This window comes from Lonchura striata, chromosome 1, assembly GCF_050655825.1.
Source record: "Lonchura striata isolate lonStrDom1 chromosome 1, ASM5065582v1, whole genome shotgun sequence".
NCBI lineage: Eukaryota > Metazoa > Chordata > Aves > Passeriformes > Estrildidae > Lonchura > Lonchura striata.
This window is the reverse complement of record NC_140703.1, coordinates 30,219,913-30,234,222: the sequence shown is the minus strand read 5'-3', so window position 1 is coordinate 30,234,222 and position 14,310 is coordinate 30,219,913.

Genomic DNA, 14,310 nt, shown 5'->3' with positions numbered 1-14,310 from the left:
TATAGATTACACTGTCAAGACAGGAGCACAGCCTGAAGTCTACTGTGATTCTATGGCACGTACAAGGACTTGTAAGAAAACAAAAGCAACGATGCACAGAGAAATAAAATGAAGGAGACAAAGAATTGTGTGCTAATCTATTTCTGACCTGTGTAAATATGATATTAAAAAAAAAAAAAAGACATTTTTTGCTCTCAGCTAACCATATCAAAAATGTGGAAGCTCTCACTGAGAGCATCCTTTTGAAACCTGTGAAATCTTCTTTCTGGCCATAATGCTGTCCAACTGTATCAGGGCTGTTTCTTTCTGAACATATTCAGCTGACTCAGTAAAGTGCAGGGCTTTAAAAATTCCTCCTAAGGGGAGATCTGCAGCTACACAGACTCTCTTTGGCTACAGGAAACTACTGGGGGAAAGTATCCGAGAAACCATGTGCACAATCCAAACGATTCAGCACTGACCTTCTAGTGTAGTGTTTATTAGCTCTTAACTATTAGCATTTGCTCAGTGTGCTTCATTGGGTGAGACTGACATAATCCAAGAGTGTGGTGTGGCATCTGGATGATGTTATCACACATACTCTTGCGTGCGCAATCACATTCATCCACAGCTGCGTGTGCGCGCACGCACAGAGATCTACCAGCACAGCTCAAAAGGCTTTTCTTTCTCCAATGTTGTGGGTGACAAACTGAACAGAAGGAGTAGAATCAAAGCCTTTCTTTCCTCTCGTGTTGGAAAGGGCCACTTGCAGCACCATCAGCGGGTTTTGAAAATTCACAGAAAGATACAGGAGTACACAAGAAATATAGAGGGAAACAGTTTTGTGGAGCTGGAGGGTAGCAGCTGTACTGTGTGTTTCTGGTCAAGCTTAAAAGCCAGCAACCTCTGACTTTCCACACTGAGATGGAAAAAGCCCATTTATGTTCATCTTTTTTTGACAGTGAACAGACTAGTGATTACTCCTGGGCATGACCACATGTCTCCTGATACAGCCCTTTGTCCCTTAGGATAGGGCACCACAAACTCAGATGATAATCTACTACATTGCCTTTTTTATCATTTCACTTGCCCTGGGATACTAATGTTACATGGCAGTATTGCAGGCAGAGCCAGAAAGAACACCTACATTAGATGTTGCTCTGATCTTCCTAGGACACCCTTTCTCTCTCTCTTTTAATGAACTGTGCTGACCCTGGGTCACTGTTGGAGTTGTTGGAACAGATTTCTTCCCCCCAGAGGGTGCTGTTCAGATTTATTTGTCCCAGGAAACGGACTAGGCAGAAAAACACCGTTTCATCCCTGGTGTGAATTTATGACAGGATTTGCACCAAGAATTTGGTGCTTCAAAACTTAGAAATCAGCAGCAATGGGAGCTCAGATGGAGGAGTAGATACAGGCCTGGGGGAGAGGGAGAGGCTGAGAGAGGATACTAGAGATAGAAGGGGAGGCTGGCACTCAGAGTAGCTGATGACTAGAAACTGAGATGAGGAGGTGGAGATAAGGAGTCAAAAGTAGGGGAGGATGGCAACAGGACAAAGCCAGGCTGGAGTGTCACAGAAAACCTGGAAGGGGAAAAGAAATTAAGTGTTTGCAATAATTTGATCCAGTGCTTCCATACCAGGAAAATGGTCTTCCCTGTAGAGACACAGGCACAGCTGCTTGCAGAGTCCTGGGCCCTGCCAGCCTCCCAGCTGCTTATGCATGGGGCTGGATGGACACCTCTCCACCGCTGTCCTCGAGGTGGGAGCAGGAGACCCTGGCTCCTCAGGGCAAGGCAGGGGGACCCTGAGCACTCGGGGACCCAAATTTCTCAGGTGAGGTCCAGCTAGGATTCATGGGTCATCTGCTGTTAGCAAATTGGTGCAGCCCTCCTGGGCCTGTTTGTTCCCTTACCCTTCAGTCCATATATAAAAATGACACTTTTTGAGCTGTTTTTGTGCTGCTGTCTCAAGATGAGGAGGCAGGGATGGCTATGGAGACATGTCTTTCTGAGGAAAAATCACCACCACTGACTCCAGCATGTGTTGATATTACTCAACCATTTTCATTGCTATGAAAATCCTGAAAAATCTAAATGCTTCATTCATACCCTTTGAAAAGAAAGAATTTTGATTTTTACATGTGGATTTACATCTTGTTTTAGTTTGAATCAGAATTATTAATATGGTCACATGAAAAATGAAAACCAGAATGAAACCACTTTGCTTGACCCCTGTGATTCTTTAACATTTTTGAGAGCCATGAGCAAAAGAACCTGTCATCCTGATAGTCCATGTGAGAGTAGTTATTGCCTCCTATAAAGAAATTCCCAAGCAGAGATTTTTTAAAGTTTGGTCTTTAAAAAACTGCAGAAATTTCCTAAAAAGTTACATTTAAAGACCATAAGGGTTGTAAAGCCAAACACTTAAAATTTAGGAGGGACAAAAATTAAGATACCCATGAAATTTGAGTCCTCTTGCATATGCACACTATAAAAATGAATTATGAACACAACCATTTATGTCCAGGATCCTCATCTCATGCAATATGCAGATGGAGGGTGCCTTTGGCATGAAAGGGGGTTGAACTATGAAAGAAGCTGCATTCAACCAGACTTTGCAAAACTGCTGAAGAAGACAGAACATTCAAAGTATGAAAAAAGAGAGAGGATGAGAGAGGGAGAGAGGGTCATGCTATGGCTTAGACAACTGAAAACCATTCTAAGTGAGCTGGAGCTCAGCCTTGCTTTTGCCTCAGAGCTCCAGGCAGTGCCTGTCAAATCACTCCACCTGGGGTGCTGGGTGGTGGTCGGTAGGTGTGCACTGCTGTCTTGGTTTGAAAAGATAGGTGTCTGCTAAGGAAGACAGGAGCCTCCCCTGAAATGGAAAATGTAAACCCCCTCCCCCTGAATTATTATAATTTTGAAATTAAGGGGCTCTCAGGCAAAGATATGGGAGAAGGAATAACAGTTCTTAATTAGGGAAGAAAATAAAAATGAAATAAAAAATGCAGTAATGCAAAACAACACTGACAGACTCAGAATATGATCAGACACCCTGTTGGTCAGGATGTTAGTAGCTGTTCAATTGAAATAGTGGCTGCAATCCTCCTGCAGTGACAGGTGTGGTTCTGTTGAAGCAGTGATCTTGTAGAAGGGTGTAGGTTTCCTCTGAAGGTCTACTGGGAGTATAGATGGGCCTGGTCTTCCTCTGGGAATCCAGTGGAGAAGAAAGCTGCTCCTCTGGGAATCAAGTGGGAAAAGGCTGTCTCTGTTGTTCCAAATCTCTGATTATATCCAGGTAGGAATGTTTGGCTCCTCCCACTGGGCGGAGCTTCTCACAAGGTGATGATGTAGCCTTATCAGTGGCTCAAACTCAATGGCCCATTAACAGCAGATGTCTCTGCGGAGGGAGGCTTGGTTGTGGAAGAAATAAAGAAAACTGCCCAATTGCCAGAAGATTACTGCCCCACCTCTAGCAGATGGGAAATAGAATACACACCCCCAGCTACACCTTTCACACTAAGAAAACTCCTCCCTTCTCTGTGTGCCAAGGGTGAGAGGCCAAGCCTCTCACAGTGCGGAGCTGAGCACTGAGTCAGTGGGGGCTCTCCTCTTAAAATGAGGGTGTGCCATGAAAGCAGTCACTTCCTTATTTTGTTATTTATTTAACATTAGGCTTTCAGATGTGTCCCTTGCACGTTCAGGAACCGTGTTGCACAAAAAGCCTACTCATGGTCCGATAGCTTTGCCTTCAGACCCGGAGCTGTGGAGTGATGGGTAATGCCAGGCCAGGGACCTCACACTGAACAGTGAGGAGGATTAAAACAAAACTCTGAACCACTTGTCAGTAACTGAATACCATGCTCTGAGTGAGGGGCATCTGTGGAAAGAGGATGATGTGATCTCACAATAAAAGACTGCAGCACCTTAATTGAGGGATTTCTTAACTTTTGGTGCCAGACTCTCCAATTTTAATATTTTTATAATCAATTTAACTTATGGTGATAAATCAGTGTAGCTCATTTCTAAAGCACGTTAAGAATGTCCACATGTTCAACTGAATCACTGACAAATCATATGCCTTTATGTATGGAGAGATTCTTGTATTAAATTCCTTATGGCCATCAGTTTTGCTGAACTGCAAAATAGTCACACAAGGGTTTATAATAGTTTAGATTCATTATTGTTTTAAACCAGTTTATTCTAAGCTGGTGCAAACTTCTCACAAGCATGTCTCTGGGGAGATTTTGTGGGAGATTTCCAAAGGCACAGCAGTACAAACATTTAACTCTCTGTGAACCAGCAACACACAAGGTTCATAAGCAGGCTGACCTTTTCTTGCTTCTTCTGGTCACAACAGATCCATCTGTAATTGCTCAGCTCTTCTCAAGCTATGTTAGATCTACTTGTTTCATCACATTATCTTCAGGAGGAAAGCATTTGGGGAGCTGTTTATTAACACAAAATTGCCTCTACAGTAGAAAAGTTTCACCTTAGATACATTTCTCAAACATGAAGGAATCCCTGCCATCATGAACCTATTTTAGCTGTCTCTTCTCTAATTGCTGCTCTGTATATCTTCCTTTTCCTCTCTTTCATTTCCCTAAAGTTCTCTTTGTTTTTAATTGGTGACGCTAGCCCAGCCATCTGGAAAGATAAACAGGAGGGAGAGTTTCAGAGGAACAAACTTTGGGTGCTTCTTCCCATGCAGTTCTCACTGTACTACTCAACTTGCAGATGGGCATCTGAGACACAGAGGAGGCCAGCACAGACCCAAGTAGTGGCACATCACCTGGCTTCCAGATGCCCACTCCCAGCTACATAGCAGGCAGCAGCGGCTGCCACAGTTCACGTCTTTGAAAATTATTTTCCTATGATTTCCAGAACTATTTATTTCCCAGTTTGGGCATATACTCAGTGCATGCCCAAATGTGCATGGGTGCATGTACACACACACACACACACACACACACACACACACACACACACACACACTCTCACTCATTCACTTTCCTTTGTCAGTTTAATGACACCCAAACACTTTCCTTACTATATGTTGTCATTCCCTAGCGCTAGCATTACTAGATCTTGTCTCTGACATGGGGATTTACATATCATGACTTCAATCCCTATGTTCCTTATTGACCAGGACCTGGTCAATAGTTAGTCCTGTGTTTTCCCACCTCCCCTCAGATGGATATTCATTGTCTACTAAGAACACCCATGCAAGCCTCTTCTGCTCTTCTCTTGTCACTGCTTGAAGCTGAAACTGCCCAGCCAGTGCACTGCAGGTACCCTGACGCCTGCCACTCCCACTGAGGTGCTGGCAGCTGGTGGCACTCTGGGGTTTGGTGGAGAAGGCTGCTCCAAACTCATTTCCATTTACCCTTGGGCTTAAGTGGAAGCGAATCTGCATTCCTCAATTCTCAATGAACCCCAGGTTGAGCATGGGGGGTGCACAGGGCAGAGCGCTCCAGCTGAGAAAAATGAGCTGTATCCACACTTCTTAATGCAAAAGCTTCCAAATCCAGGTATGACTGAGGGACTGGCATTGCAATGGGATGACTTTTAGTGGGTTGAGCTCAAGGGTTTGGTCTAGCAATATACAGTCCCACGTGTCATCTTTTCAGGTACTTTTATGGTGCAGTAGATTACAAGGAGGGAGGCTATATCCATGAAAACATTCACAGACAATACTCTCCAAGGAGCAAAAGCAATTTGTAATTGCTAAATTATGTTCTCTTCAAAGGCAACAATATTCTCTGCAGCTAGGAAAAAGACTCAGCTGTGCTGTGGACAGTGAACTCGGTATCCAGACATAAGGATGAAATTTGCTAATGACAGGAAAATGGCTCTCCTGAGTCCACAGTCCCCTTTCTGTATTACACCGTGGGGGATGATTTAGTTTCAGTGCATGACAGGTCCCACAAAGGGAATGATGCTATTAACTTCTGAACCAAAATTAATATAATCATATAAATAAAACACACAGTTTCCTGTCTGCACAGTGCATAAAGCTGAAAATTAAGTCTCACTCATTTTCTATTTTACATTAAAAGACCCTGCAACCTAGATGCTTTCTTTTTCCATCTTCTCTCTTTATACCATCTCTACATGCAGAGTCACACAGAGTCAACAAATCAGTTTAGAAATGGAGCTACGTTTTTTATAGCTAAATGTAAGGAGCCCTTGCATAGAGTTAGTGTAATTAGTGATGAATCAAATTAAAATTAAAGGCAAATTAAACAAATAACAATTACTTTTCAACCTTTTCAATTACATCCTGAGTTGATTATACTGATTTGAATTTTGAATGTAGAGGTGGTCTGTGTACCAGCATTTCACTTGCTCTTCCAGGCCAGAAGAGCAGAGCAGTCTCTCAGACTTCAGCAGATTTGCCTGCAGATAAAGAGAGAGAGATCTTCCAGTGTCCTTATTCCTATTACAGAGTAATTTAAAAAGTTAAAATCAAGCAATCACTTCTGAGACAATCTGATGCCTTAATGTCTCCAAAGTTGCTTCTGGAGATCATGTTCAAAATGTTTATTTCTTACAATGATTGCAAGTATTCACCAGATATTTTTCTCTCTCACTTAGTCTGTTTCTTTAAAAAAGTATATGCAAATTGCATACATTCTGGCTGTACAATTTACTTTAAATATTTGAGTTTGCTGTTTAAATCTTTACTGACATATCCTGGAATAAAGCATGAACTCATTTACTAGTGGCATTCTTCAAGTTGTTCAAGCTATTCACCTCTCAGATGGGCATCTAAGTTTGTTATCTGAAGGCAAAGAACTTCTTATTTTCTGATAGAAGGACACTGGCACCTTTCCCTTCCTCATGGTCTGGGGAATAACACACAGAGGAACTAATTCCCATTTGTGTGGTGTTCTATGGCTCAAGTATCACACCTGGGGCCTTAATATGTTACACTTGGATGTTTTCCTTTCAAACCACCCTCCTGCAGTCAGATGAAAACATTAGGACAATTTAGAGGTTCCTGGGAAGCCATCTTCAAAACAACCAGATGATGCAGAAAACTGAATTTGTGGTCTTTTGCAAATTGCCCAAATTGAAACCTCTTAACCTTTTGAAAGGTATACGGAAAATTATGAAGACCTAATGACATCAGACTGCACTGAAAATCTTTCCTTCAAGCATAGACTCAGGGAGATCTCAGGGACTTATTTCCACTGTTCAGATATCACAGCCTAAAACAAATTAGGAAAGCAGAACATCTGGACAAGTGGTTTCAGTCTCTTTGAGGCTATTGATATTCACCTTTTGAAGTGTTTTCTTTCAATTTGCTGCAATTAGTGCACAGAGATGCTGCTTTACATTGTAAGTGACACGAGTGCACAGTACCTCTCTGATTAGTGTGGAGTAGTTCTGTGAAGAACTTAGACTCTAACTTTCGAGTGATTTTTAGTAGGCTTAACAACAACTATGAAAAACTTTAACTTCTTTCTGTGCAAGTTTTGGGTTTTGTTTTTTCCTAATAATGGAGTTCTGATTTACAGTGGAATGAGCAGACAATCTTTGCACTGTGCTTAATTAAAGCCAAAATTAAGGGTCTTACACAAAACTTGCTCTACTTTCCTCTGGCAGATGTGCCAGTCTGAATGCCTTAGGTGCAACCCTCAGTGTTACTAGCAGCAAATACACTTGGAATAGCAGAGGGGAGAATTTTCCTTTCTGGATAGGAAAAAGTCATGGGTCACTGCTGAGAATGTGTAATAAGCCATTTTGGTGTAATTGGCAGGTTTCTGCTCATCACTAGCTCAAATATCTATTATAAAGTATATCAGTCTAGAAGCACAACCCTTTTAACCCACCCTACAGAATGAGAACATCACCATCATCATGTGCTGCTTTGACAATCTTCATGAAGAAGAATTATTTATCTCAGCAAATCTTCATTATCTCTGTCCATACCCATGTGAAGAATGGGACACAGAAACTAAAACAGTCAGCAGTGGACTTGTGTGCAAAGAAAATCCCAGTGAAACTGTAACCTCCTTTGATCCTGTCTTTTTTTTTTCTCCTTTCTTTCCCCCACCCCCCTCCATTCATCTTCCATGCAATTTCAACTGTCAAGTATTTAAATCTAAAATACAAGCCACAGGAGCAGAGTCTCACTACTCGTTTGTTTCACTCTACCTGCAGAAATCACCACCAAAATTCCTCACCTAGACTGACTGTGTTGGTCAGCAGTTACTGAGACTAGCCAGGCTGTTTTTAAGGTAAGCTACTCTAAATTAGGTGCTGTTTTAAGAATCTAGCTTGGCTTATTTTCTGTTATATTAACACTTCAACATACTCCATATGCTTACAAGATGGGTGTGAGAGAAGAAGAGAAACACAGCTGGCCCAGAGTGGGAAGAATGTAAGTTTAAACAGCCTCACCCCTTCCCAAATGTCTTTCTGGCGGCACTTTGTGACTTTCTGGATATTTTCAGTTCTCGCTTTCCTTTACTAAAGCTCATCGTACCCAATTTAATTTTTTATAATCAAAAAATGAACTGAGAATTGTTGCCAGCCCCCTTTACTGCTGCCGAAAGTGCACTGGTACTCAAGATTAAAAAGAGAAAGAAAGGGCCTGTAAGAAACCTTAAGAAGTGACACATTATATATTATATTTAATTGTGAAGATGCTAAAAGTTGCAAAGGAAAGACGTTCTCCTCTATCTCCTGTTTTAATAGTTCCTTTTGATCATTTTTCTTGCAACTATTTATTTGAAGACAAATGTTTTATTGCTTAAAGCCTTGGACTTTTTCTTTCATGAAGGACATAAAGAGCCAAATTTAGGGATATATTCCAGAAGTCATTGCAATAGTTTGCACAATTTCTTGCCATGTGATCTTAAATTACATGCCCCAGAAAGCATATCCTTCCTTGGCTCATTGCTAATTTCTTCCTTGTCCTGGGACAGGCCAGCTTGCAGTTACTTATGATGCTTTAATCCACCCAGCCCACGAAGTTGGAGGCAAAATGGGTGCCACACTCAGGCAGGTTCAGCCTTGGTAACTTGGAGCCAGATTACAGCCATCATTTTTTGCCATGCAATTTAGGTTGTTCCCAGTGGTGTCCCAGGAACCAGAGGAGAAGGGGATGTAGTATCCTTCCAAGCTCCACCTATTAAAATAAATCCTAAGCATGCACCTAACAAGAGCAGCTCAGAGCAGATTTTGTAGAGATTTAGGGAATGACGTGTACATTCTGGGATCCCATCAGCTCAGCTTTCACTGGATATGCCCAGGGGCTCTTGACCTTGGCTCCTTTTTGACTGGGGGTAGAAACATAAGACGCAGTACCTCCCAAAAGCCACCAATTAATGGCTCAGTAAACTGTGCAGTTCTGCAACTCTCCATCTTCTTTTCACATGAATAATGATATCACTGACAATCATGACGTTTAAATAGTCATATTTAATGTATTATTTTGCTGGACTGAAGGAGGTAATTTACCTTTCCAAGCTGGCTGCTGACTCCTATGGGTATCCCCCATTCAGATATGGCCAAGTCCTGCTTCTGTGTTTTCATGACAGCTGTGCAAATGGAAGAGCCCTGCTCTCCTTTCACAAGCTGAGATGATGTGGAGCAGAGCAAGACAGATGCTGAAATCTATTTCTTGCAAAACATTAAAGCACATTTCCCTCACCTTGCTTTTGTCTCTGCTGGCTGACCTTTCCATGCTGTGTATAGCAAAAGCAGTGCAGGATTCACCTGTCCTCCCATGTCTTGGTAATCAGACTTCTTGTCCCTTGTTCTGCTGCCCCTCTTCTACATATGCAGGTTAGAAGATGTTAATTCAGGATTCCTTCAAGCTTTGTTCGACCAAGGAGACTGTAAAACAAGTGTGAAACATTTTTTATATATCCAGAATGGAGCAAACCTTCACCAGAGGTGAATTTCACCAGGCTCACTTGCAGTTTAAAATAAAGATCAGCTCTTTATCTGGGCTTGGGTCCAGCCCAGAGGCATCCCCTTTCTGAAGGGTCTGGCATGCACCTGAGACCTGGTATTTTCTATCAAGATGGGGTTTCAGGAAATAACTCTGGAGACCACTTCTTGTCCTCAGTAACTCCCTATGCTTGTTACAGGGTTTCATGTTTGAGTGAAGGCAACGAAGGATTATGGACAACTTGAAACACTGAAATCAGAAGTGCCTCAGGCGCCAATTTTCCCCTCCAACTAATCCATCATTCCTGCTGGGATTTGGGGAAAGTGATATAGTAACCTGTCTCCTTAGAAGGAAGGATGGCCCACTGCTGTCTTTCATATTCTGTTGAATTATAACACTTTCCTTTTTCATCTGGCCTTTCATCACAGACCTAAGTGTTTTTCTTTGTGTGTATACAACTGTGCCGGTTTCTCATTCATTATCCACAGAGGGATGGACACACTGATCCCATATGCAATCCTTCCTCTCTGCTCCCATAGGATTTTCTGGGGAGTGAAGTTTTTCTAATTTGGAACAGATTCCCAATTCCTTACCAGAACCTTATCAACAAATGCATCTGATCTCACCACAGGCAGGAATTTAATGCAAAAAAATGCTGCCTTCCCCCTCATTTCCACAGCAGCTGACATCACACTATCTTCCAGCAGTGTACTCAAGAGTCAGAAACAGCTCAGTGAAGCCTGGGAGGTCAATTTTTCTGGTCCTTCATGCTGCATGTGGTCAAAAAAATCCCATCAAATTCTAGGTATGGGTGCAATTTCAGTAGCTTTAATGTGTGGTTTTACTGTGCACAGGTAAGTTTCTACCCTGATTAAGAGGTACCAAATACTTCACATTCTGAGACCACGTTTAAAGATATTATCAGAGAAGCATTGTAGGATTTTATGGGAAATTCATTAAAAATTTGATTTAAATGTGCCCTACTCTTTGGTCAAGCAATTATTGAATCTTTGCTCATGCATGATCATATTGTGTAGTCTCAAGAAGAAAGCAAAGGCATGGGGAGTGAAGCATTTTTTTCATTCAGAATGTACAAAACAGATTTACTTGTGAGGCAACAGGATTACAGTGAACTTGCAGGTATGTCAGATGGATTTTCTGAGTTTTGGAAGTTGTTGGCAAGGTGCCCTGCAGTCAGCTGTCTCCCTGTCTCTCATTAAATCTACAGTTTTGCTGTTGATCCTTTGAGGCTCCTTTAAATTCAGAGGAGTGCCTGTTCCAGCTCCTGTGTGGAAATTCTCATTGAGGATTCCTCAGTAGGGTGAGACCTACTGAAGTCACAGAGTCAAAATGAAAACAGAGGCACAGTCATGTAAAACCACACAGCAGAAAGCATCACCAAGAACTTCTCTCTCAGTCTGTGCCCCTCTGCACTCCAGTTCTCTCTCAGAGGATGCTGCTTCCAGCCTCTTATGTAAAGCACCCACAGAAATGGCTCAGGGGGATAAAATACAGAAGTGTGGGAATACAGATGTATATGTGATGCTTCAGTAGTTCTGAGGCGTGCATCTATTCCCCAACTTATTTAATCAACCTTGCCAATAAATAGGCCTAATGAGGTCACCATTCCTATATTTTATTTATTTGAGGAACAGGCATCAGTAAAAGAGTGTGGTTTTAGTTTGGAAGTGTCTCTCTGTTCTTCTCAGTTTCATTTGCTTAACAGTAGAACCCTGGCATGGAATGCACTTCATCTAACTCATATAATGCAGCTACCTCCACTAGGGCTGGTTGCCATCAGCTCTGGTGCTGTTCATGACCTATTTTGGATAAAACTTTTCTTCCTTAAACTACAAAAGGAGCCCAAACTATCACAGCTGAAGAAACCTGTATTCGTCACTTCTCAGCTTTGTGGGTGACAGACTCCACACCTTCAGCCTGGAGCTCAAGTCCTGATTTTCACTGCCCAGGGCAAAAGAATTTTGCAGGAACAGAAACAGGCCATGGTCTTTTGAGTCAGCATCTTCACATATTGGACAAACCCTTCTTCTGATACTGGCCCTCAATTCTTTTTTTTGAGCACAAAGATATTTTCTTCTCCTGGGTAGTCTCTCCCTTTGCAACTGTTGATACATAACACTGCAATAACCTCTTCTGTTCCCTTCTCACTATCTTATATCATGCATTAAATCTCTGTTTTTAAAGACCATTTCATGTGCTACCATATATATGCATTCCTTAAGTTCTGTTGTAGAATAGGTTTGTGTGTTTTGCACTGTTTTGGGTACTTTTCTTACTCCTCTCTTCAGTAAAAACTCTTGAAAGTTTTGCTTGTCCAACAGCTTTGCTGATAACTCTGGGATTTTATAAACTGAACTCCCATACTCTCAGTAAAGACTCACATATCATGTCTAGAGCTGCGTGTCTGTGGCATATTCTTTAATGCTTTCCTGCACCTGTTAGATTCTCATGAGAAAAATGAATTTTTCATATGATGCATTCTTCTGGTGGATACAATAGGTTTCAGTTTGTGCAATGATCCTATCCATTTCTGTGCAGCTGTGAGCAAGATCAAGATGTAACTGAAGATATACAGGACATTGGCAACAATGACAATAAAAATAAGAATTATTTTTCAATTAAGAATATTTGCAAGAAAAAAAATTCTTGGCACTGTTCAGCACCTCTGTTGTTCTGTGTACAAAAGGAAAAAAAATCCTATTAAAAATGGTACAAGGATCCCACAAAACAAAAAGCTCAGTTCAGGACTCAATTTCATGCCGTCTGGCCTCATTAGCTGTGCTCGTATGTTGTCCTCATCAGATACTGGGCAGGTACATTTCATGGGAAAACAAAGGTCCCTTGTATCTGCACTTTAAATGATTTTCATTTTTAGATGGCTTTAAGGAACGGGAACGAGACCCTGCTGTTAAGATGCAATCCAGATCTCTGTTCAAGACCTCTGGCATTTCTGTGCTCTGGCAGGTAAAGGTGCAGCCACCAAGCTGATGGAAGCTGCAGAAGTTTACCTCCAAGACTCCTGACTACCTGAGAGGATGCAGAGAGAGAGGAGCAGGGAACAGGGTGTTTATTTATTGCATCCCAGATACTTTCTGCATCACTGCTTGCTCCCAAAGCAGTGAGTTCAGCTGCATGTGGCAAATCTGGATTTGGAGCCCCAAAGAATGGAGATTGATGTTCGTCCACAGTGCAGGAATATCTGCCAAGGTTTCTCCCAATGCTTTGCAAACCAGACTTGCTTCTGGCTGAAAAAAAACACCTCCCTCTCTCCCACGAGGATATTTCACAGAAAGCCCATCCAGTCAGACAGTGCAGCAGCAGCACAGGAGCGCTTTGCCATCTGTTGTGCTTTGCCAGCTGAGCTGCCCAGACTGTTTCTGGGAACAGGTGCCTTTTGCCAGCCCTATCTGCTGCTTCCATCCTCAGCTTGCCTTGGTAGGATGATGAGCAGAGATGTACAGACCTGCTGAGACCTCTTCTTCTCCCCTTGAGGACCACAAGTGTGTGCTTTCCTGATACCCCACAGGTGTGGACCACATGGTCCCATCCCACGTGTTTCATCTTCAGTGGCCCCAGTCTCATCTTCCTGAAGAAATACAGCTATTTTCAAAAAAGAGGGGACTTCTCCTGTGGAACTGGTCCAATGTTAATCAGTCAGAGATGGGAATTTTCATAATAGGTATATAGACAATCTAACCACACCATTTTGAGACATTCAGGGATGTGAATCCTCTTTGCTCCTTTCTGTCACCTTCCGTTTACTGTCCCATCTCCTTGGTCCCTTAAATTTATGCAAGGGCGATTTAAAATCATATCAGAGGGCCATGAGATTAATTTCCTCATGCAGCAGATTTTAGGATTTTTAGCAATGACATCAGAGGCCATCTGGAAAGGCCAGCAGCAGCCACATATCATCCCGAACACACACATACCCAGCACCTCCTTCCTATGTGGAAAAATGCAATCAACTCCTCCTGGCTCAATGGAGTTGTAAATGTCCTTTAAATCTGTCACTTTAATGCCCTCCTTGGACGATGCAGAATAAGGAGGTAGGTTTTTTTTTCCTTACAGCTCTTTATATTATAAACCAGAGGAATTCAAAGTACTCCACGGGTTTGTTGCAGGAATTCTTTGAAAATATTGTGTTCTGGCAGGAGCAGCAATAAAGTTTTGAACTGTGTTTCCTTCTGACATTCAGGAGAGTCAGAAGTCAACTTGGCTGTGAGCAGCTGAGATAAGATAAATCTTTCATGGCAGTAGACTAGCAAAGTCAGGCATGCTCTGTAGGGAAGGCTTTATTCTCTCAAAGCACATGTAGGAAAGGTGTAAAAATCAGATTTTCCATACCAGAGTAGAACTTCACGCTGGGAGGACAGGACTACACTGCCTGCTGCCTGTGGAA